Here is a 23,762-nt window from a genome sequence, read left to right on the forward strand (position 1 = left end):
AAGTGACGATATGGCCCTCACAGAGCCCAGATCTCAACATCATCGAGTCTTTCTGGGATAACAGGATAACATGGAGAGACAGAAGGATTTGCACAAGCGGCATCCACAGAAGATCTGTGGTTAGTTCTAAAAAAATTTTGGAACAACCTCCCTGCTGAGTTCCTGTGTACAAGTATACTTAGAAGAATTGATGATGCTTTGAAGACATAGGCCGGTCACACCAAATATTAGTTTGTTTTAGATTACCCTTTTGCTCATTGAGTTAGTATTTTAATTGATACAAATGTATTATCTAACACTTCTATTTTTTTAAAGCATTCTTACTTTACAGCATTTTTTCCACATCTGCTTAAAATGTTTTGCACAGGATTGCATAAATAAAAGACAAGAGTAAAGCCATAGCCATCAGTTTCCACAGAAAAGTCATCAAAAGAAATGGATGGTTTTCATATTGACAACACTTCACCTTTTCACCTGTTTTCCATTAAGCACGACGTACTGATAGATATTTTTATGTATCATTCAATTTGATCTTCTCTAATATAGAAACTGAAAGCATATAATCTGCAAAGATAGCCATTAGCCCAGACTCATCTGTTGTGTTTCTTTAAGTCACTCTCCTTTTTTGTCTTTTGGTACTAGTTGCCACTTTTGGCACCAAATTCATCAAATGGCGCATGCAATTCACGAATCTAGCGCCAAGTCAAAAATGGGCTTTTTTCCTGTCTTGAATTGCTTTTCTGACTTTTAGCACCAAAAATTGTGCTGTATCTAAAGATAAGTCATCAATATCATAATCCCAACAGCCTCTTTACGTTTACCTGCAGTCCCAAGTAAAAACCCTATGATATGACACAGCTCTGCTATATCTGGCAGCTAAGAAGTAGTAGATATCAGACCCCCATCTACGTAATATTTGTTAACTATCGCAAGGACATGTCATCAATATCGCTCTCAAGGATAACCACCTCAACATAGTAAGTGCTGCCGCTGTCTGATCACTGGAGGTCCAACTGAAGTGACTCTTGGCTTCCCTATAAAGACCTGGCTCTGGTGTTAGGAAAGTTTTTCCCTGTTGACTCCACTTGGATTTTTCTGGGTGACCACATAGATGGGGTAACATAGTAAGATCTCTACCGATCAGGAATTGGTGGCAACTCCTAGCAATATGTCATGATGGAACAACCCTAACCAGTATAAAGTGGCCAAACAAATACAGCCACAAAGAGTTCACTACAAATTCAGCTGTATCACAGCTACAAATTCACAAGGAGTATTCCAGCAGTTAACTCAAATCCATTTACAAAAAATAGATTCACTGAAAAAGAAATACATGAGACCGTGCATTCATCTTCCGGTTGTAGACAAGCTTGCTGATTAAGGGGAGCAGGTCAGAAGAATTCAGCATTCTCATGCACAAGAAAGTCTCATAGGGTCACACATGACACCCGAGAAGACAAAGCATGGCCAAAAATCAAAGGCAAAGATGCCCTCTGTGTCAGCAAAAACAGGGCTTCATTGATCTGATCTGTTCACCAACTTCCAGCACAACAGTCACTATATTGTACATTGTCACTGGGAAAGAAGGAGGAGAGCGCAGGAAGAAAGGGCGGTGGGAAAGTGAAGGACGGGCGGCCATCAAGGCTCTGGAAAGTTTCATGCTTTTCAAGCCAATAGCACAATATGGTGGAAACACATGGCCAGTTTCTTCCATAAATACCAGAAAGGATTATCAGGCTTCTACTATATAATTGTCTAAGGGTCACTTCCGTCTGTCTGTCTGTCACGATATTCATTGGTCGCGGCATCTGTCTGTCATGGAATCCAAGTCGCTGATTGATCGTGGGAAAATGCCCACGACCAATCAGCGACGGGCGCAGTCTGGCGGCAACATGGCTGCTCCTTCCTCCCCGCAGTCAGTGCCAGCTCCATACTCCCTTCCAGTCAGCGCTCACACAGGGTTAATGGCAGCACTATTGGACCGCGTTATGCCGTGGTGTAACGCACTCCATTAACGCTGCTATTAACCCTGTGTGACCAACTTTTTTACTATTGAGGCTGCCTATGCAGCCTTAATAGTAAAAAGATCTAATGTTAACAATGATAAAAAAATAAAAAATCATCATATACTCACCCTCCGGCGCCTTTCCCGCTCCTCGAGACGCTCCGGTGATCGCTCCATGCGAGCGGCAGGTACCAGGGCCAAGGATGCTATGCGACAAGGACCTTCCATGACGTCACGGTCATGTGACCGCGACGTCATCACAGGTCCTGCGCTCATCCAACCCTGGGACCGGAAGCTGCCGCCTGCACCGCACACAGGTGACAGGACTACAAGGGCTCCCTCGGAAGGTGAGTATATGTTTATTTTTTATTTTAAGTCTTTTTTAACCTGTTGCATACATGTCTGGGCAATATACTACGTCACTGGCCAATATACTACGTGACTTGGCAGTATACTACGTGGCTGTGCTGTATACTACGCGGCTCTTCTGTATACTACATGGCTCTGTGCTGTATACTACGTCGCTGTGCAATATACTACGTCACTGGGCAATATACTACGTGGCTGGGTAATATACTACGTGGCTGGGCAATATACTACATCACTGGTCAATATACTACGTGGCTGGGCAATATACTGCTTGGCTGGGCAATATACTACATGGCTGGGCATTATACTACGTCGCTGGGCAATATACTACGTAGCCTGGCAATATACTACGTGGTTGGGCAATATACTACATCGCTGGGCAATATACTATGTAGCTGGGCAATATACTACGTCACTGGGCAATAAACTATGTGGCTGGGCAATATACTACGTGGCTGGGCAATATACTATGTGACTGGGCAATATACTATGTGGCTGGGCAATATACGTGGCTGGGCAATATACTACATGGCTGGGCAATATACTACGTGGCTGGGCAATATACTACGTGGCTTGGCAATATACTACGTGACTGGGCAATATACTACGTGGCTGGGCAATATACTACGTGGCTGGGCAATATACTACGTGGGCTGTGCAATATACTACGTGGACATGCATATTCTAGAATACCCAATGCGTTAGAATCGGGCCACCATCTAGTATTATATATGTGATGTGGTGCCATAGAATACTATGTGTTATTGAGCTCAACTCAAAGCACCAAATGTATGATAGGAACCATGTCTATTAGTGATGAGTGATATTAGTGATTAGTGATATACTCAGTACTTGAGATTTCCCGAGTACGCTTGGGTGTCGTCCGAGTATTTGTAACAGATGTAAATCATTCAGCTGCGGCGCTGAAAACTAAATCTCCGAGCACTAAAAAATACTCGGAGGACACCCGAGCGTGCTCGGGAAATCTCGAGTACTGATTATATTCGCTCATCACTAATGTCTATATACTGAAATAATGCAGAATACATGGCGCTCCTCACTCTGATATAAAATACAAGGTGATTCTAAAAGTAATGGCCGGTAGTTATAGCAACGGCAGTGGCTGAAAATCAAAGCCAAACCGGCGTAGTTACCCTTAGCAGCCAATCACAGAGCAGTTTTCATTTTTCAATAGCCAAATGTGTTTCCATAGTGAGACATAAGAGGGTGACATGGAGGCAAGAGAAAGCCGGTGTCTGATGTGACAACACAGGCAAGATATCAGAATAAATGTAATACTTGTTCTCCGACACAGAAGCTACATTTCTCATTCCGTGAAACAAATCAAAACTTCAAGGTGTTTATGTCATGAGAAAAGTCCGTGTCACCCTAAGAATTCGGAATAGAGAATGAACAGGGTTGGAGCCGCATACGAGCACTGGCCTAGAAAGTTGCCCAGGCTGACTGGTATGGAGCCACAGGTGCCACACAGCACGGTATGGCGCGCTTTCCGAATACGTCTGCGCTGTATCCCATCCTCATTACATCTTCTTCACAATGCACTGAAACCAGACGGGAAACCGGAACGTCGTGACTTTGGCGCTGATTTGTCGGGCCGACTGGAAGAGGGTGATTTCGTTGACAGGCTGGTCTTCAGCATTAGGACTAATTTTCACCTCAGTGGGAAAGTTTCTTTCCACAATGTTAGAATTTGGGGCTCAGAAACACCATGTTCCCTCATAGAGCACCTGAGGGTCTCATCCAAAGTAAACATGCTCTGCGCAATGAGTAGGAGCAATGTGTATGGTCCCATCTTTTTTGAGGAGGATCCTCCCTTACCCTCTCCTACTTGGGCATGTTAAAGGAATGACTTACACCACAGATAGAGGAAGCTCTACAAAACAATGGTGCATCTCTACATCTTTATTTGGATGTTCACTGATACCTAAATGGATCTGTACCAAAACGTCAGATCAGCCGTGCCAGAAAAGATACCCAATGTTGAAGTGGCCTCCATGAACGCCAGATCTATGACACTGCAACTTCATTCTGTGGAGCTACATCAAGTCCTCAGTGTATCTGCCTCCACAGCCTCAGGATCTGAACGACTTGAGTCAACGCATCTCTGAAACAGTGGAGTCTATACCAGAGGATATGCTGCCACGTGACTGGACAGAAGTGGACTACCGCCTAAACATCTGCTGTGTCACCAATGGAAATCACTTCGAACATTAGTAGTGTTTAGATAAAACGTTGATGGATTTCTTGTGTTTTTTGGATGATGAGTTCAAGAGTCATGAGGAGAGAAAGAAATGCTCATAGGTGGAGAAAGCAGCATATTTTTCTGATAAGATATATTATAAAGTTTCATAAATTCACTTGTACTATTGATTGATGCAAATAGCGACCATTTAATTATTTCCTTAGAATTCAGAGACCATGGTTCTAATAAACAATTGCAGCTTGTTAAAGTGAATCTGTCACCAGGTTTTTGTCACCTAATCCAAGAGCAGTATAATATTTAGACAGAGCCCATTAGTCTAATGATGTGTCGCTTACTGGCCTACTTGATGTAGTCTTGATAAAAAACTTTCATCAGCAGTAGATTACACAGGTCTACAAAAAATATTTTTTGTAATCATCGCAGGTGACTTTGTACTTTTCTGAATCATCTTTTTATCCTGATTTAAAAAAAATGTTTATAGTTTTTCTGTAAATTATGCAAATTGTCTCTTCAGAGAGGAAGATAACTAGAATGCTAATGCCACCTATTGGAAGGTAGCAATCCTACAAGTCAATGTTGACCCTTTAACGAGCCTTGCCACATGACTTAGGATAATAGCCAAACCAGAACCTCATTGAGATTAATATCCTAAGTCATGTGACAAGGCTCGTTAAAGGGTCAACATTGACTTGTAGGATTGCTACCTTCCAATAGGTGGCACTAGATTTCTAGTTATCTTCCTCTCTGAAGAGACAATTTGCATAATTAGCATATTTCCCAGAGGAGCATTGCGGCTTTAAGTCTCCTCATCTCGGCATGTTTAGCATGTTGATCTCCGCAAGGAGAAGCCATACTTCTTAGTTTTTCTGTAGCACGTATAGTTTCCATGGAGAAACATCATTATTATAAGGTAACAGAAATATAATGGCGACATTAAGAAAACGGTAAACTACATACCAGGAAAAAATGCTTCACCTTACAAAACAGTTTTTATTGAACCAACATGCAAAATAGAAACCAAAATATGAAATTAAAAGTGCTTGACATTAGACTGTCGCTGATACGATTTTTCAGGGTTGTCCTTATATAACATCTAGCAGTAATCTGCCATCATTGAGTCATTCAAAAAACCCTGGTAGCGGTGTTCCATTACGTTATTGTCCTGGTGAAACCGCTCGCCTTGTTCATCACTTACATCCCCAAGTTTGAGAGAAGAAATCTAAATGTCAATGCAAAAAGTGCATTTTCAGAGACATGCGACATCCAAGACACTGCTATGCATTTAGCAGTTCCTCAACACCTTCAACATATTCTGGAGATTTTTTGTTTTCACAGATCCACTTGAAGCTTTTCCAAGATCTCAATTCCTTATCATTTAGAGTTCCTTCAAACACCTCATCTCTCATAAACTCTCTGATATGAGGACCAACAAATACCCCTTTCTTCAGTTTTGCTGGTGAAATGCTGGAAAATTTCTGTGAAATGTACTGGAACCCTTGTGAATTTGTCTTTGCCATGGCTTTCACAAAGTTTTCAATCAATCCCAACTTTATATGCAATGGAGGAAGAAAGATTTTTGTTGGAGCAACTAAAGGATTATGCTAAACATTGTTCCTACCGGGAGCATAGATGTTTCTCTGTCCCCAATCACGACAAATATAATGCTCCACTGTATTTCTACTGTCCCATAAACACGAGAAGCAACAACATTTTGTGAAACCTCCTTGCTTTCCCATTAGCAGACCAATCACTTTCAAATCTCCACAGATATTCCATTGGTGATGCTTATATTGTATAGCATCCAAAACAACTGACAGATTTTCATAACTTTCCTTTAGATGACATGAGAGAGCAATAGAGATTGATGGATTCATATTTCCATTGTGAAGCAGCACTGCTTTAAAACTTCCCTGGGATGAGTCAATAAATAATCGCCAATCTGCAACAAAATACGGTACTCTTGATTCAGTTCTTCAAAGAGGCCATTCACATTGTTACAGTACACCATTGGTCCATCAACTCTGAAAAATTGTGTTAAAGTGTTACTTCTGTTTCGGTAATAACACACTTTGACATCATCATGAAGAAGATTCTTCCGTTTCAACCTAAATGCAAGAAGCTCAGCTTTATCTTTTGACAATGAAAGGTCTCTGATGAGATCCTTTAAAGGGAACCTGTCACCCCGTTTTTTGAGATTGAGCTATAAATACTGTTAAATAGGGCCTGCGCTGTGTGTTCCTATAGTGTATGTAGTGTATCCCGATTCCCCACCTATGCTGAGATATAACTTACCAAAGTCGCCGTTTTCGCCTGTCAATCAGGCTGGTCAGGTCGGGAGGGCGTGGTGACATCGCTGGTTCTTCCTCAGCTTTACGTTGGTGGCGTAGTGGCGTAGTGGTGAACAAGCAGCGCGCGATCTGCGCTGTAATCCCTTGCATCGGTGGGGGCGGCCATCTTCCTGGGGCCGCGCGTGCGCAGATCGAGTGCTCTGCTGCACGGGGCTTCAGGAAAATGGCCGCGGGATGCCGCGCGTGCGCATTAGAGATCGCGGCGGCCATTTTCCCAAAGCCGAGTTTGCATCTCGGCTTTGGGAAAATGGCCGCCGCGATCTCTAATGCGCACGCGCGGCATCCCGCGGCCATTTTCCTGAAGCCCCGTGCAGCAGAGCACTCGATCTGCGCACGCGCGGCCCCAGGAAGATGGCCGCCCCCATCGATGCAAGGGATTACAGCGCAGATCGCGCGCTGCTTGTTCACCACTACGCCATTACGCCACCAACGTAAAGCTGAGGAAGAACCAGCGATGTCACCACGCCCTCCCGACCTGACCAGCCTGATTGACAGGCGAAAACGGCGACTTTGGTAAGTTATATCTCAGCATAGGTGGGGAATCGGGGTACACTACATACACTATAGGAACACACAGCGCAGGCCCTATTTAACAGTATTTATAGCTCAATCTCAAAAAACGGGGTGACAGGTTCCCTTTAAAGGGAACCTGTCACCTCCAAATCGAAGGTGAGCTAAGCCCACCAGCATCAGGGCTTATCTACAGCATTCTGGAATGCTGTAAATAAGCCCCCGATGAATCCTGAAAGATGAGAAAAGGAAGTTAGATTATACTCACCCAGGGCCTCCCATCTTCTTACGATGACGTCCTCTTCTTGTATTCACGCTGCGGCTCCGGCGTACTTTGTCTGCCCTGTTGAGGGCAGAGCAAAGTACTCCAGTGCCCAGGCGCCGGGCCTCTCTGACCTTTCCCGGCGCCTGCGCACTGCAGTACTTTGCTCTTCCCTCAACAGGGCAGAAAAAGTACACCTGCGCTGGAGCCGTAGCGTGACTACAAGAAGAGGACGTCATCGTAAGAAGATGGAAGGCCCCGGACTGCGACACCAATCGGATCGGACCGCAGCGGGAACATCCCTGGGTGAGTATAATCTAACCTCTTTTTATCATCTTTCAGGATACATCGGGGGCTTATCTACAGCATTACAGAATGCTGTAGATAAGCCCCTGAAACTGGTGGGCTTAGCTCACCTTCGATTTTGGGGGTGACAGGTTCCCTTTAATTCATGTTGAGAAAAGCGTTCTGGCTGCTTGGCTGCTCCATCAGGTACATACTCATCTTGACTTGAGGTCTCCATGTCTTCACCAGTAGCTTCAGCTACATAGTCTTCATATTCTACTTCATTTTCATCCAATCCAGACAACGGTGGTACAGGAACTGGCAAGGTACCGTCATGTGGAACTGGCCTAATCGCAGATTCAAGATCAGGGCAATTATTCTTATGTTTGTTCTTTGCAGAAAAGCCCTTCAGTTTGACAAAACAAAAGTAGCAGTCATCACTATGATTTTTGGGTTCTCTCCAAATCATGGGAACAGCAAATGACATAGCCACTTTCCTCATATGTCACTCTGATCTCATAGCTTGGTTTGTACCCAAAGTTGTCCAAACAAAACAGGCCCAAGCCTGGAGCGAAAGACCCTCACCTGTATCGGTTCCACGAAAACCCAACTTTTTAACTCTTTATGTACTAAATAGACCTGTCATCTGAACTGTTGTACATTGTGGTTGTGCATGGCTGCTGACTTTTTAATAAAATTAAAGGGGTTGTCCGGTCTAAATCGATAAGCCTGCAGTCACTCTGTGTGACGGTAAACTTATGAATTCCCCCAACACATGCACCGGTTCGCCAGTTTTTGAGCAAGGATTGGCGGTTATGTATGAGTTATTCATACACCTGGACAGAGTGCCCAGTGGGTGTGGCCTCACTTCATACACTTGTATACAGCAAGGCCCTGCAAGGCCGGTACAGTTGAATGCAATGATGGGGAGAGAGCGTCTGCTGTCGCTCCCTCTCCCATCATTCCCCGCTCTGTCTGCCGCTTACACTGCGGGTGCGCGATGACGTCATATCATCGCGCACCTGCTGTGTGACCGGGCGGGCAGACTGCAGCTGCTGAGACCGGAGCCAGGAGCAGCGGGGGTAAGAGGAAAGGTGATTAGATTCAGTGTTTTTTTTTATTATTATTACATGGCATGGCTGCATTACATTCTATGAGGCTGGGCAGCGCTGCATTATATTGTACTAGATATTGAACCCGTTCTACGCCCGGGTGGCGAGCATTTATATTGGTATATGGTCTCCATCCTGGTATGTGCTGCTCCATCCTGCGTCCCCATACTGTCATGTGCTGCTCCATCCTGCGTCCCAATCCTGTCATGTGCTGCTCCATCCTGAGTCCCCATCCTGTCATGTGCTGCTCCCATCCTGCGCCCCCATCCTGTCATGTGCTGCTCCATCCTGCATCCCCATCCTGTCATGTGCTGCTCCATCCTGCGTCCCCATCCTGTCATGTGCTGCTTCATCCTGCGCCCCCATTCTGTCATGTGCTGCTCCATCCTGCGCCCCCATTCTGTCATGTGCTGCTCCATCCTGCATCCCCATCCTGTCATGTGCTGCTCCCATCTTGCATCCCCATCCTGTCATGTGCTGCTCCCATCCTGCGCCCCCGTTCTGTCATGTGCTGCTCCCATCCTGCACCCCCGTTCTGTCATGTGCTGCTCCCATCCTGTGCCTCCATTCTGTCATTTGCTGCTCCCATCCTGTCATGTGCTGCTCCCATCCTGCGCCCGTTCTGTCATGTGCTGCTGCCATCCTGCGCCTGTTCTGTCATGTGCTGCTCCCATCCTGCTCCCCTGTTCTGTCATGTGCTGCTGCCATCCTGCGCCCGTTCTGTCATGTGCTGCTGCCATCCTGCGCCCGTTCTGTCATGTGCTGCTGCCATCCTGCGCCCGTTCTGTCATGTGCTGCTGCCATCCTGGGCCCGTTCTGTCATGTGCTGCTGTCATCCTGTGCCCGTTCTGTCATGTGCTGCTGCCATCCTGCGCCCGTTCTGTCATGTGCTGCTGCCATCCTGCGCCCGTTCTGTCATGTGCTGCTCCCATCCTGCGCCACCATTGTATGATATGCCCCCCCATAAGACGCTCCAGTGTGTATGCCCCCGTATGCTGCTGCCATATAAAAAAAAAAAAATACCATACTCACCTATCGTCCGGCTCCACTGCAGGTGTGTCTTCAAGAAAATGGTGCCGGAAAGCGCGGACTGCGCAGGCGCCGATTCCGGCAGCAGGAATCGGCACCTGCGCAGTCCGCGCTTTCCGGCGCCATTTTCTTGAAGACACACCTGCAGTGGAGCCGGAGTGTGTCTTCAAGAAAATGACGCCGGAAAGCGCAGACTGCGCAGGCACCGATTCCGGCAGCAGGAATCGGCGCCTGCGCAGTCCGCGCTTTCCGGCGCCATTTTCTTGAAGACACACTCCGGCTCCTCTGCCTGTGACTGGTTGTCAGAGGGCGGCGTCGGCGCGCATTAAGCGCGTCTCGCGCCCTCTGAACTGTCACAGCAGAGGAGCCGGGAGACGGAGCCGCACGCAGCGCTGGAACGGGGAAAGGTGAATATACTTACCCTCCTGGCGGTCCCTGACTCTCCGGTGGAGATCGCGGTATGCGTTCAGTGTTTACGCATACTGCGATCTCCTGGGAGCGTCACTCTGTGGGGGCCAGACTGCGCCGGCGCTTGCGCCTGCGCAGTCTATAAAGGCTTCGGACAGAGTGACGCTCCCAGCGTTATATTATAGATGGTGGCTGTGCTGCATTACATTCTATGGGGTCTGGCTGCATTACATTCTATGGGGTCTGTGCTGCATTACATTCTATGGGGGCTGGCTGCATTACATTCTATCGGGCTGTGCGGCATTACATTCTATGAGGCTGTGCTGCATTACATTCTATGGGGGCTGTGCTGTATTACATTCTATGGGGCTGTGCTGCATTACATTCTATGGGGTGTGTGCTGCATTACATTTTATGGGGGCTGGCTGCATTACATTCTATGGGGCTGTGCTGCATTACATTCTATGGGGCTGTGCTGCATTACATTCTATGGGGTCTGTGCTGCATTACATTCTATGCGGGCTGTGCTGTATTACATTCTATGGGGTCTGTGCTGCATTACATTCTATAGGGGCTGGCTGCATTACATTCTATGGGTGGCTGGCTGCATTACATTCTATGGGGCTGTGCTGCATTACATTCTATGGGGGCTGTGCTGCCTTACATTCTATGGGGCTGTGCTGCATTACATTCTATGGGGGCTGTGCTGCATTACATTCTATGGGGCTGTGCTGCATTACATTCTATGGGGCTGTGCTGCATTACATTCTATGGGGGCTGTGCTGTATTACATTCTATGGGGGCTGTGCTGCATTACATTCTATGGGGCTGTGCTGCATTACATTCTATGGGGGCTGTGCTGCATTACATTCTATGGGGGCTGTGCTGCATTACATTCTATGGGGCTGTGCTGCATTACATTCTATGGGGGCTGTGCTGTATTACATTCTATGGGGGCTGAGCTGTAATGCTGGATACAGCTGTAATTATGTCATATAGTCGTGTTACACTCCCCTCACTTCTTGTAACCTACAAGTGTACAAAGATATTATACAGTCACCATGTGACAAGTGGGCCTGTGTGACTTCAAATGCCAGGGCTGAATTTTAGTCCCAGTCCGGCCCTGATTTTAACCATTTCTGAACATGAGACAACCCATTGGAAGGAGTTGTTTCAGGACAACAGTAAGTTGCATCCGCTATAAGGTTCCCTCTGTTTAATAAGTACATTTCTGATTTATTATTTTAGTATATCATGTGCCCAAAGGTAAAAGACCCTGTTTCAATTACAGATTTTCTATAAAATGGTATCACGGGATGTTTTTATTTGACACACCTTGGTACTGTGCTCAAAGAAATAGGCCACGTTCATACGCAGTATTTGGTGAGATTTTTACCTCAGTATTTGTAAGCCAAAACCAGGAGTGGGTGATAAATACAGGAGTGGTGCATATGTTTCTATTATACTTTTCCTCTAATTGTTCCTCTCCTGATTTTGGCTTACAAATACTGAGGTAAAATACTGACCAAATACTGAATGTGTGAACGTGGCCTTTGACTTCTACATAAAGCAGAATTTCTGGTGAGCCAATAAAATGACTACTGCAGTAAAGCATCATAACTATAGTGAGTGGAATGGGTGCAGTCACTCCCGGGCCCAATAGCCTAGGAGGACCCGAAAGATCCCTTTGGCCCATATGAGAAGACCAATCCAATGAATGACTTTCCATAGTTGGGAGTTTTGTTGGACATTTTGCATTGGAGCCCATGAGCACCCAGCTACGCCATTCTACTCATATCCCTCCGTGAGTTCAGGTTGAGAGGCCAGCAGCGTGCAGGGACTGGTGGTGAGATTGAGGGCACATCTAAAGCCAGTACCTTGGGCACCAAGAGGACTTCACCAGCCCTGATGCTTGACCAACTTCCGACCATAGATATTGGCGGTCAGATTGACTGATGTGTATAGGCACATGGCCGACACAATTTAGAAAGTCAGTGCACGGTAATGAGGGCAGGTCGGAATAATAAGAAGCAACGACAAGCTAAACAACCAGTGAAAAAGTTATCAAGTAATTACACATAAACTTAGCAGAATAAAGAGGAAACCCAGAGTTCGGCTTTAACCTTAAGCGTAGGGCATGGCGTGAATGAAGGATTAATACATTACACACATGTAGTCACAGATGTCATCATCTGGAAAAACAAAGGATGTTTCAGAGGGATAACATGATGAATGTGTCCCATAAGACATGGACGAAAGCCTGGAGATTGTTTTCATCTACTGACTTATGCAGACACAAGAAATATCTGGGTTTGGTTGTAGTGAAAGGAATGGAAACCCCAGTGGAGCAAAACTAAAGTATGTGATCCCCAGTGAACCCAAGCACTAAAACCATCCATTGTACCTCTGTTAAGAATGTTCCCTGCAGGCATCTCAGAGGTCATAGCACATTAACATAGAAGAACCTCAGTCCTAGACCTTAATTTCCCACATGAAACTTTCATATTCTTGCTTAGAAAAACTACTCTCTGCTTCTAAGTAGGCTTTCTTTTCTATGTTGGCATGATGCGTTTACTTTTTTTTCTTTAAATCTTTATCTGCGGTGACCAAAGCATTTTGTTAAATCGCCAGCTGTTAAGCTTGCAAACATAGCAATTCTACGTTCTGCTAAGGCTGATCTCAGGCATTAGCACCGAATAGTTACCGCATCTTTCATACCAAAACTAGAATTTAAAGACAGCCTGACAGTTCTCCCCTTGTTTGCATGAGTTTCCCCCCACACACCAAAGACATACTGATAGAGAATTTAGATTGTGAGCCCCATTGGGGACAGTGATGACGATGTCTGTACAGCACTGTGGAATATGATGGCGCTATATAAGCAATGCAAAATAAATAACGGCCAACAGTCATAGTATTTTTCAGCTATTTTCCCCGACTCCATCAAGTTCAATCTTTCCCCACAAGTTACACATTCTCTCAAAATGTGTACTTGGCTGAGCATGCATATTTATTTCATGGAGGAGAACTAAATAAGCTGCTGCCAACCTGACAAATCTTTCTTTCCCCATCATCTGAAAATGACTGAAAACACCAGATATGGGAGATGGAAATTCTTATAATTTTCACCAGACTACTAAAATGTCCAGTCCTATGTGCACAATGGCCAGGGTTTACAGTGCTGCTCACACTGCTGTTCACCCGGTCTGTCTGATCTAATAATGGAGTTACGTGGGTGCTAAGGTAAGCAGAGGCTGCGAACACTCCTGTCCTCCTTGTCTATCTGACCTAATACTGGGGATGCCAGGGGTGCTAATGTAAGAAGACGCTGCTCACACTGCTGTCCTCTTCCCAGGGTCCGTCCTCTATGTTTGACAACTGGTGACCTAACCTGCTCCATCTACATTGCAGGAGAATGAGCTTAACCTTACAATGGTGCAGGATTAAATCTTAGGATCAGGCACCGTAAATTTACTTCACTTGGTCATCATGAGGTTAAACTATTATTCAGAGCAGAAATTTAATACAGGAAAGATATATATCTTTGTACCTTGTTAGCCAGTAGATAGAAAAATATTTAGCATTGAGAGTCCTCAGTGGCTGATACCTTTTAATGGCTAACTGAAAAGATGGTAACCATCTTTTCAGTTAGCCATTAAAAGGTATCAACCACTGAGGACTCTCAATTCTAAATATTTTTTGAGCATAAATTTAGAATGTTATGTTTAATGGTGGGCATTACCCTAGCAAGACTATACTAAAGATGTCATGATGGTTTCACCTTGACCCCTGAAGAAGCCTCTTAGATTGTGTACTCCAGTATAGATGTGAAACATTTTCTTTGAGTTCCTTTCTATACTGTCCCTGACAGGAGGCAACTGAGTGATACCTTCAACATAGTAAATGTGTTATACCAAGTAGCATTTATTAGTTATGGTCCTTTGTGAGTCACCACCACCACTGAGGAAGCCATAAAAAGGAGGATTCGATGCACGGCATACCTGGCCTCCAACGTTATAACTAATGTAGACCCGAGAGATGAGCTTATGGAAGATCATTTCTTTTCCTCACTCACATCTGCACATCCCGCTGTTTTCTAGCTGTGGTCAGAGCAGTTGATGAAATGGATGTATCTGGCAGGAATTACACGCTTGTCTTCCAACAAAAACAGAATACTCAGGAAGAACAAGAAATGAGAGATAGGCTTCAGATTTACATTGCTTTGGCAGAGCCGAGCTCACAGCCCCCTGCATATTTCAGCCTTCCTGCTTTCAGCTTATGGCATAGGTTATTATTTGGGGCGCCAGACATTTCCCACAATTTGTCACATCAGCGAATTTTTGATTTCCAGGCCCTGGGTTTAGAAGTGTCTCTATGTGTGACGACACCAGCAGATCATTCAGTAATATAAAAAGCAGAACATTGCTGACACAGTACGACATTAAAGCCCAACTCCATTCAGAACGCAAAACATTCTAGCGTGACTGCGGTTTTCTCCAATATTTCCCCATGTTGTTCCCCTTGGAAGGTCGTTTGTTGGGGCCCTCACACGCCAGAACTGCTTTATTCTTTTTTTGTGCTGTGCATGAGGGAATATTTTGTAAGCCAATACACTTCTATAGTCCAAAATAGGTATGTGGGTACAGGGAACAATTCCGCAGATTTTAGCTTCTTAAATCCTTGTGAGTTTGACATGAAGAAAATTTCATAAGGGAGTTATTCCCATTTTCGTAGGTGGATTTTGTCTTATACAGCTCACTCAAATACTTTTACACTTTGAAGCCGTTTTTAAGATATACACGTTTTTCTTATTTTTGTTTACAGCTCGTTGCCTAGGAAACTGACCACCGCAGCTGCCTAGCTTGTAAACACTGTGCTCAAACTGGATGGAATTAGGAGGTTCCAGCGAGCTGCATCGATCCTGCACAGTATCAAAACAGTGTTTACAAGCTGAACGGAAAAAAAAAGCTTGTTCTGCTCTCAAAAAGTGGTCGGTCTCCAAGGCAACAAGCTGCAAACAAAAGAAAAGCGTTGATATCTCAAGAAAGGCTGAAAATGTTAACAAACAGTGAATTGTAAAATTGCATGTATTAACAAACAAAATCCATTCAGGAGAATGGGAATAACCCTTTAAGGATAACTGCAATTACATCATCATTTTATAAAAGAAATGCACCTCTAGGTGCCCTAGGCATTTCCCAGTGTGGGGTCTAATGAGGAGGTAGAAGACAAGTAGCTGGAGTTTACTTTTTCATGCTCTTACTTGGCTCCATCTGTATGGGTTTTCTTTCAGCACTACTGTCGTGGTCTTGATTATTCAGATCTTTGAGTCCAATTCATCATTTTCAACATTTTTAAACATTGCTAAATTTTTGCGCAGTTCTACTCCAGTCACATAGTACAGTATAAAATCTGTCTACATTTTTTTTGGTGCAGATGAAGACTAACATTGGACATTTTAATGCACATTGAAGGTTTCTTTTTATTCTAAGGTCAAGTTCCCATGATGAGTTTTTGGTGAACTTTATTTTGATACAGGAATGATAGAAATCTTGGTACCGTGTTAGCCAGTGGATAGAAAAATATTTAGAATTGAGAGTCCTCAGTTGTTGATACCTTTTTATGACTAACTGAAAAGATGGTAACAAATTGCAAGCTTTCGAGACTACACAGGTCTCTTCATCAGGTCTCTTCATCAGTCTATGCCTGATGAAGAGACCTGAGTAGTCTTGAAAGCTTGCAGTTTGTTACCATCTTTTCAGTTAGCCATTAAAAGGTATCAACCAGTGGGGACTCTCAATTCTACATATTTTGGTGAACTTTAGATACTTTTCATTTTTATAGAAATCTCATGCCCACTGTGCTTCTTCTTACACTGAGTAAACTGACCTGCGGTGCGTGTTTGAAATCTGCAACATATAAATATCTCTTGCGGGTACGCTGAGTTTTATGTGCGGACTTACCCCACAGAATTGCATTAGATACAGAAAATCGCAGAAAAATGCATGAAATCCGCACATGACTGCATTATAACATACTGTTGTTAGCTTTCCTACCTATGACAGTCTACGAGACTGTTCACGAGTGGTCTTTGCAAAACTGCGGAGATATGTCCAATATTGATCCGAGTGTCAGATGAAAAAAAATGATCAAACTTTGATGAAAATCCCTGATGAAACTCTGCATGTTTTTCTCGTATGTAAAAAAAAACGAAACTCTTTGGCCTCGTTCAGTCATTCGTATTTGTTCACATTCACACAAAAATCAGTTTAATCGGTGATTTGGATCGGAGTTTTATTAGTGTTTGATCGGTGTTAGTTTTAACATCAGTGATTTTCTGATATGGGTTAATAAATAAATGCATTGTAATAATCATGGGCATCACATGAATTGTACACCGATATCATCCATGTGCTCTCTGCGATTGTCTCGAATCCATAGACTTGTATTGGTACAATTAATCTGTGATGCCTGTCAAAAAACAAACATGTCTCCATGACATAAGGTCTGCAAAAAATCAGACATGTGAACAGCCCCATAGATAATGGGTAGGTGTCCTAGTCTTAAAAACCACAGCTAGAACATGTACGTGAAAAACTGATGTCTGAATGAGGCCTTAGAATCACCTTTGCTCCAGAATTAAAGGTACAATAATAATGATGAATCAGGGTCTAAACACTTTTGAAGATCTAACAGTGAGCCCCCATCTTCATGAATTTGGTGCAAAGTCCAGCAGTGCAAAATAAAGACAAACAAAAATATTACTTAAAAAATACACAGACACTGAACCGGGCTGAATGACGTCTGTGTTTAAGGTCCCTGTTGACTATGATCCCGATCCAATAATGTTCTTCTGGATTTTAGGAGCCTCTGTTTCCAATACCACAGAAAGGTCAGCTGCAGGGGGTAGTTAGTCTCCTCTGTGGAAGAACATGTCCTCTATCAGCTGGGATCTAGCATAACACCACACGCTGTACTAGACGCTAATGAGCCTTTTTTCCGAGAGCCAAGTGCTGACTCTTCTGCCAGCCATTATGAGCAAAAAGGGTTTATTACAATAACAGCTTTGCTCCAGCTTATAAATAAGGCGGATAAACACTCCGCGGTGACAACCCCGGCACTTAAGTGGCTGTTCTTGAATCGGAGACATTATTGGAGACCAGAAGTGTGAAGAAGACACACAGCTCTGCTCTGTAATAAACTACAAGGTGCAAATGCCCATGAGGACGGGGGACACCAGGAAGGCTATTTCTGCATATTGTCCTACACCATAAATCATTTACCAGATGGCCAATGCTCTAAGTTTAATGAGAAAACCTTTGTTCCCAGATCACCAGAGATCCACTTCTCCTCTATATATTTCATGCTATACGGAGGGGCTGTGGGGTAAACACTCAGATAACCAATAAGCCATAAACCCCAAATATACTCCATGTCAAATGAAAGGACTTCACAATACATAAAGTTTAATATACAAAGTCAAGACAAGCTTTCGGTTCCTTTTATACTCCTGCGTACAACAGCGCCCCAAGGGTTGATCGTGGGAACTGCAGATGTAATGATTGGTTTGATCAACTACATAATTCTGATATAAAAAATTCCATACTATTGTGGAAAGTACATTATCATATTGTATTACACCCCATATTAGAAAATAAAAGGCCTATGACTTTATGGCCATCATCAATTCAGAGTAGAACTTACTATTACTTTTTATTATTAGGACTCCCATTAAATATGAGGGTAGCCATGTATGACGATGTACAGGAAGTAAATGTTTTTTAAGGCTGACGATAGAACATCTCTTATGATTTCCTATTCAGATAAAAAGGCTTCTGTATTACAGAGCAAACAGTAAAGCCCCAATGTAGGAGCCCATGGTGGTCTTCACGCTTCATTATCTCTGCTCCGCTGTGTGGATCTGTTCACACCTGCGCTTCGCACATTCCATTTTGAGGAATAGACAAATAAAATAATGTCAAAAGCAGATTGGATTAACGGCCTTGAGCTTTTGCTAAGGTGTGGTGATCGGTGGTAACCTGCTGCATATGGAAGTCTGCAGAGGTTTTGAAAATGTTTTTGGTGTGATTAATAATAATTTAAATAGAGGCCATGGCCAATTTTATCCACCGAGTCAGCGTGTCAGGACGTTTCCTTTATTCGCTCCATAAATAATGGCTTTGTGTGACGCCATGGTATAGACCTTCAGATGAGACCAGGGCCAGCCAGGTGCAGGTTACCTGCCTCTGAATACAAGCTCTTGTTCACTGACAGAAAGCAGAGATCTTCATACCGGTGAGGAACTGAAATACATGAGGGCCGATTCATAGAGCAGATGACGTCACCTTTCTGTATTAAAACTGCTTGAAATATTGCAGATTATTTGCGGAACTCATAGCTACTCAATATTTTTGCAAATTTTAGCATTTTTAAAATAGTAAGTGGCCATTGAGATGGGCTTTGCATGAGTACGCCCACTAATTCATCATTATTTCTGCCGTAAATTACAACAGAACTGTCCTCCAGTGTCGTACACTTTTGGCGGTGGAGCAAGACTCTTAATGAATTTGGCGAATCTTATTCCAGCGCGTCCTTCAATAAAACTGGTGAACAAAACACGAGTCTTAAGGTGAAAAAGGGATAAAGTCTATAAGAAAGTTGTGCCTCACATAAGCTGTGGGATGAACATTTGTTCAGTCGCCAGTTCTATCTTCTGACTTTCCTTTAGGCATGGCCACTCATTTTGGCCAACAATCACCTCTTCCCGTGTCACCGTACACATCAATGCTCAGCTTGGACTCCATGGCTCTGTTTGGGCTCTTCCTCAATCCCGTTTTCTGGTCTTCAAATGGAAGTCCCCCAAGGAAGCACAAACTTTGTGTGAAAGTAACCTAACTACGTCTTCACAAGGAACAATGAACTGGGACATTGGTTATGGCCGAAGACCTCCCAAAAGTTTCCCTTGAGAGAGCAGAGCTAAAAAAAAACCACATCTCCCTGAAACAATTTGAGTCCAGGCAGCGAAATCAGATCACACAGCACAGAATAAACAGACAGTGACCCGGGAGCAGAGGGAGGATGTGTAGTGAAGTGTTGGGATGTATTCTTCATTATGTCACTTCCCTTCTGGACCAGTGAAACATCTCAGGCCCTGGAGAGGTTCACGTCCCTCAAGAATCACTTCTCCAACCACTGCTTGTCTTTATATTTCCTTAAATGCCTAAAACAACTATAAAACCCCCTTCCCCTGCATCCATACTCCTTCCTGTGACTCCTATAATTGTGACGTGGTGTGAAGATCTAGCAGTCTTGATTTTTCATATGCACAAATGACCCCTTGCTACTTGTCTGATTAATAGGACCTTATCATCAGATAATTACAACTTGCTTAAAGAGAACCTGTCATCAGAATATTACACCCCTAACTAATGCCATGTGTGTGAAGACCCTTTCATTGGAATCTGTCAGTAGGATCACCCCTCCAAAGCCATCTATATGGGCATGTAGGTCATAGGAAGCTGAATAAAATGATACATTGATATCTGTGATCAGATTTCTTATTCTAGAGAAATCCACATTGTTCTTAATATGTAAAGGTACCTTCACACTCAGCGACGCTGCAGCGATACCGACAACGATGTCGATCGCTGCAGCGTCGCTGTTTGGTCGCTGGAGAGCTGTCACACAGACAGCTCTCCAGCGACCAACGATGCCGGTAACCAGGGTAAACATCGGGAAACTAAGCGCGGCCCTGCGCTTAGTAACCCGATGTTTACCCTGGTAACCAGCATAAAAGTTAAAAAAAACAAACAGTACATACTTACCTTCCGCTGTCTGTCCCCGGCGCTGTGCTTCTCTGCACTGTGAGCGCCGGCCAGCCGGAAAGCACGGCAGTGATGTCACCGCTCTGCTTTCCGGCCGCTGTGCTCACAGTCAGTGCAGGAAAGCACAGCGCCGGGGACAGACAGCGGAAGGTAAGTATGTAGTGTTTGTTTTTTTTAACTTTTATGCTGGTAACCAGGGTAAACATCGGGTTACTAAGCGCGGCCCTGCGCTTAGTAACCCGATGTTTACCCTGGTTACCAGTGAAGACATCGCTGAATCGGCGTCACACACGCCGATTCAGTGATGTCTGCAGGGAGTCCAGCGACAAAATAAAGTGCTGGACTTTCTGCAGCGACCAACAACATCACAGCAGGATCCTGATCGTTGCTGCCTGTCAAACTGAACGATATCGCTAGCCAGGACGCTGCAACGTCACGGATCGCTAGCGATATCGTTCAGTGTGACGGTACCTTACATGAGCTATTAAGATCTATGGGCCGGACATAGATCTCCCTGAGAATCTGCCTTTAAAGCCTATTGTATATTAAAGGAGGAGTTACCAGTGTGAGACATGTAGATCAGGAGAGCAGACTGTCCGTCATTACATGTCTGGCACTGGTAACGCCTCCTTTTACTTACATTAAGCTCTGGAGGCAGATTCTCAGGGAGATCCATAGTTCTTAACAGCTCATTTACACATGAAGAAAAATGGGGATTTTTCTGTAATGTGATATCAGATTACAGATAACAAGGTATCATTTTATGCAACTATCTATGACCTGCATACCCATATAGATGACTTAGGAGGGATGCACCTACTGACAAATACCTTTTAAGGTCATGTTCACACATTCAGTATTTGGTCAGTATTTTAGCTCAGTATTTGTAAGCCAAAACCAGGAGTGGGTGATAAATACAGAAGTGGTGCACATGTTTCTATTATATTTTTCCTCTGATTGTTCCACTCTTGGTTTTGGCTTACAAATACTGATGTAAAATACTGACCAAATACTGAAAGTGTTAACGTGGCCTTATGCTTACCTTGCTTGCAGAATTTCATTTGGAAGTTTTAGAGAAATCCAGCATTTAACCCCTTAATGACTAGAAATATTTTTGCTTTTGCATTTTTTGCTCCTCTTCTTCCCAGAGCCATAATTTTTTTATTTTTCCATCAATATGGCCATGGGAGGGCTTATTTTTTGCGGGACAAGTTGTACTTTTGAACGACACCATTAGTTTTACTATGTCGTGTACTAGAAAACGGGAAAAAATTCCAAGTGCGGTGAAATTGCAAAAAAAAAGTGCAATCCCACACTTGTTTTTTGTTTGTCTTTTTCACTAGGTTCACTAAATGCTAAAACTGACCAGCCATTATGATTCTCCAGGTCATTACGAGTTTATAGACACCAAACATGTCTAGGTTCTTTTTTATCTAAGAGTTGAATAAAAATTACAAACTTTGTTAAAAAAAAAAAAAAAGAAATTGCGCCATTTTCTGATACCCGTAGCGTCTCCATTTTTCGTGATATCAGGTTGGATTAGGGCTTATTTTTTGCGTGCCGAGCTGACGTTTTTAATGATACCGTTTTGGTGCACATACGTTCTTTTGATCGCCCGTTATTGCATTTTAATGCAATGTCGCAGCGACCAAAAAATGTAATTCTCGTGTTTTGACTTTATTTCTCGCTATGCCGTTTAGCGATCAGGTTAATCCTTTTTTTCATTGATAGATCGGGCAATTCTGAACGCAGCAATACCACATATGTCTATGTTTGACTTTTCTTTTATTGTTTTATTTTGAATGGGGCAAAAGGGGTGTGATTTTAACTTTTATTTTTTTTTTATATTTTTAAAAACTGTTGTTTTTTTTTTTTACTTCTGGCATGCTTCAATAGTTTCCATGGGAGACTAGAAGCTGCCATAATCAGATCGGCTCTTTTACATACAGGCGATGATCAGTTCACCTGTATGTAGCTGAATTACTCACTTGCTATGGGCCACTGGGCGGCGCTCACAGCAAGCCGGCAGTGACAACCATAGATGTCTCCAAAAGACCTCTGGTTGTCATGCCAACCCATTGGTGACCTGCGATCACGTGAAGGGGATCACCGGTGGTCGGATTTCTGGCACAATGCCGCCGGAGCCCACATCGAAGGGAGGGTGTCCGACATCGGCGTACTATTTTGCCCGATGTCGGAAAGGGGTTAAGTTTTAGCCACAAGTGCAGAGGTGGCAGCACTGCCGTAACAGCTCTCGTGACTCTCTCCCCATTTACCAAAAAATAGCAAATAGTCGACAGCACATCAGACACATAGATGGAAGTCCTAGTTCCACTGGCCCCCCATGGAAAGTGTACATACCAAAAAAGCAATGAAGGACAGCATCCAATCCAAGGTGAAATATACAAACCAAATTTCTTTACTTGCCATGTGCAACGTTTCAACCACAGCGGTCTTGGTCAAGCACTTTTTTGGTCTCTCCCCATTTACCGTCTGTCGCTGGCCTACGGTCTATGACTGACAGGTCACTCCTTTCTCAGTAACCTGCCTCTTCTGCCCGAGTTTTTTCACAGGCTCGGATTTTGCCTGGGGCTGTCTCCTCAGAGGAGGGAGTGCATGAGCAAATCGATTGTCCGACTCTCCTAAAGGTACCTTCACACATAACGATATCGTTGCTTTTTGTGACGTAGCAACGATATCGTTAAGGAAATCGTTCTGTGTGACAACGACCAACGATCAATCCCCTGCTGGGAGATCGTTGGTCGCTGAGGAAAGTCCAGAACTTTATTTCGTTGCTGGACTCCCTGCAGACATCGCTGGATCGGCGTGTGTGACACCGATCCAGCGATGTCTTCACTGGTAACCAGGGTAAACATCGGGTTACTAAGTGCAGGGCCGCGCTTAGTAACCCGATGTTTACCCTGGTTACCAGCGTAAAAGTAAAAAAAACAAACACTACATACTTACCTACCGCTGTCTGTCCCCGGCGCTCAGCTTCTCTGCACTCCTCCTGCACTGGCTGTGAGGGTCGGTCAGCCGGAAAGCACAGCGGTGACGTCACCGTTCTGCTTTCCGGCCGCTGTGCTCACAGTCAGGAGGAGTGCAGAGAAGCTGAGCGCCGGGGACAGACAGCGGTAGGTAAGTATGTAGTGTTTGTTTTTTTACTTTTACGCTGGTAACCAGGGTAAACATCAGGTTACTAAGCGCAGCCCTGCGCTTAGTAACCCGATGTTTACCCTGGTTACCCGGGTACCTCGGGATCGTTGGTCGCTGGAGAGCTGTCTGTGTGACAGCTCTCCAGCGACCAAACAGCGACGCTGCAGCGATCGACATCGTTGTCGGTATCGCTGCAGCGTCGCTGAGTGTGAAGGTACCTTAACATTATC

General features: G+C 44.2%; 1 protein-coding gene across 1 annotated transcript in view; it reads right to left on the minus strand.

Annotated features, from left to right (window-relative positions):
* ADGRA2 (adhesion G protein-coupled receptor A2) overlaps nucleotides 1-23,762 on the minus strand; it is a 261,166-nt gene that overhangs the window by 94,592 nt on the left and 142,812 nt on the right. The window lies entirely within an intron of this gene.

This window comes from Ranitomeya imitator, chromosome 4 (assembly GCF_032444005.1).
Source record: "Ranitomeya imitator isolate aRanImi1 chromosome 4, aRanImi1.pri, whole genome shotgun sequence".
NCBI classification, from domain to species: domain Eukaryota; kingdom Metazoa; phylum Chordata; class Amphibia; order Anura; family Dendrobatidae; genus Ranitomeya; species Ranitomeya imitator.